We start from the raw sequence: 2,848 nt of genomic DNA, 5'->3' as shown, positions 1-2,848 counted from the left end.
TGTATCGATTTTGGAAAAAAATTATACCTTAAATTCATCTGTCAATATTTCAAAATCGCAGGTGGTCTATTTTGTCAGCAAATATCTTTTAAGCAGTAAGTGATTCAGTATTTCTGCTGAGTTCCCAAAACCAATTTAACGCTGAGATCCCTGTGCCATTGGCTTAGAATTAGACAAACATACTCTAAAATGTTTTATATTCAAGGCCATTTCTATTGTATTTCTACTGGATTAGAGCAGAGTGACAGGAAACATGACGACATTGTGACTGAATTTAGACTCGTGAATGAAGAACAATGTGGTCTGAGATCCAAAATGAAAAGCTCTATAGAAGTTTGCAGTTTTATCAGAAACCTGCTGCAGCATCTGAGTCTCATGATGGAGGAACAGTGTAGAACTGTGTGTTAGTGAATAAAGTGTAAATGTGTGTGAAGCAGCTGAAGCAGCTGAGTCAGCTTGTTGTGGTGTGGCTGTAGATCCATTCAGTAACGTTCTCAGTAAAAGTGAATAGTGTGATAAGGTGGATTTGTTTCCAAATGTAGGTTACTGTGACACAGTAAACTGTCTTGTCTTTAGCCCTAGTCTCTACTCCAAAACATGAAGAGTTGGAGCTTGAGAAGAGTCAGCTCAGTTAACCTGAACAAACTGTTAGCTAGCTAACTAGCCAGCAAACACACTGATGTTAATGTGAACACGCTAACGCTAGCTGCTACTAGATACGTTAGCTAGTGTGCTAATCAGATGTGTTAACAACAAGACAGTGATGGTTAGCTGACCAGCTGTTTGCTTTTCTAAATATACCAGTACAGGAAACCAGAACTGTTTCATAAATGGCAGTGATGCTGTAGCTCATTTACTTTAGCTTGTTTATTTTAGCAAAGAAATCAAGTGTGGCTACGCTGCTTATACAGATCGCATTAGAGGAAAAGTAAAGCCAAGATTGGATTGAATATGAAACATTGCTTCATAGGTCGGTTATGATGAAGCTTTTAAGCTGAAAGTCTCCACCGCTGACTGATGCTGCGATGAATAAGACATGAATGAATGAACAGAGTAAATCGTGCAGCTTGGATGAAAAAAGACAAACTGACAGTTAACAGTTTAGTTTCCTCTCTGGTGGTTGAGGTTTGTGTGCATATCGCTTCTATCTACACGCTTGTCTTGGGGTGTAGATGAAACTCACTTTTTTGCCTCCGCCAAGGAGGTTATGTTTTCGGTGCCATTTGGTTGTTTGTTTGTCTGTTTGTTTGTCTGTTAGCAGTCTAGCATTACGGAAAAACTACTGGCCCTATTTTCATGAAACTTGGTGGAAGGGTGTAGCATGGGCCAAGGAAGAACCCATTAAGTTTTGCAGCGGATCCGGATCCGACTCACAAATAAGCAATAATAGCACGAACCTTAGCGGAGGTCTGTGCTCTGCGAGTGCCCTTCTAGTTTTCTTTGCTTTCTTTTAATCGGGCAAATTGTTGGACTACTGAACACGTCAATCAACAATCAGAAGGCGACATTTCATTCTCGAAGAAGTCGGAGAAATCGAAGGAACGGCAGAAATCCCAAACCGATATTGTTGCTGTTGTGTGAAAAACTCGTAACTGCAATTTTGGTGATTTTCTATAGGTTCAGAAAATTCTGCGACCCTTGGTACTCATGAAACCCTTTGAAAACCCAGTGGATGAATTGAAGGTGCCTGGTGGTCAAGCAGACAACGAGGCTGTTTGTTAGCTGTAGGAACATGTTGGAGATACGAGGCTTTCACACAGCAGTGATGTGGTGACCAAACAGGAAACGCACCGGCCGCGGCGCAGTGGAACAACCATAACATCAGCAGCAGGATAAGTGGTTCCATTACGGGAAGGTTCTGGTTTGAGCCCCGGACCCGCTGAACACTGATCCCAGACCTGCTGCTCACCGTGAGAGCCGCAGAGAACGTAAATATCTAATGGTCCAGGCAGGAAGAGATGATATCAGCAGGGAGGAGAGACGGGATTCCCACAGTGTGGACAGTTCCTGGAAACAGACAGAGAGACAGACAGAGAGACAGTTACATAAACTATTACTACTACTATTAATAGTACTTATACTCAGTGGTGGAAAGTAACTAAGTACATTTACTCAAGTACTGTACTTAAGTACAATTTTGAGATACTTGTACTTTACTTGAGTATTTCCATTTGATGCTACTTTATACTTCCACTCCACTACATTTCAGAGGGAAATATTGTACTTTCTACTCCACTACATTTATTTGACAGCTTTAGTTACTTTTCAGATGGAGATTTGACACAATGGATAATATAACAAGCTTTTAAAATACAACACATTGTTAAAGATGAAACCAGTGGTTTCCAACCTTTTTGGCTTTTGACGTCTTACAAAAAGCAGTGTGTAGTCGGGTCACATTTCAGATGTCTATGAGTTGTTAACAGCTCCACCAAATAGTGATTTTTCCCTCTAAACCTCACATGGTTTCATTTCAATAAATGTTCAAATGATCCAATATTTCAGCAAAAATCAAAGATTAGAGAAAAAGTCCAAAAACTGAAAACAGATTTGTGTATCAGAACTTAGTTTTTTCTTCTTTCCTCTCCCATTAATCATCAGATTTATCTGGTGACCCTTTGGAGGGGCCCGACCCCTAGGTTGGGAACCACTGGACTAAACTAGCTAACTGTATATAAAGTAGTTCAAACTAGCTCCACCTCCAGCAGCTACAACAGTAACATGCTGCTTACACACTGATGCTTCAGTATTAATAATCTAATGATGTCATATATAATAAAATATCAGTCAGAGGGACCAAACCACTACTTTTACTTTAATACTTTAACTACATTTTGCTGCTAATACT

The sequence above is a fragment of the Centroberyx affinis genome, unplaced genomic scaffold, assembly GCF_046629955.1.
Source record: "Centroberyx affinis isolate AG114_WGS23_722 - 3 ecotype Tasmania unplaced genomic scaffold, CSIRO-AGI_Caff_v1 ptg003843l_1, whole genome shotgun sequence".
NCBI lineage: Eukaryota > Metazoa > Chordata > Actinopteri > Beryciformes > Berycidae > Centroberyx > Centroberyx affinis.
Note: the sequence above shows the minus strand (reverse complement) of the source record.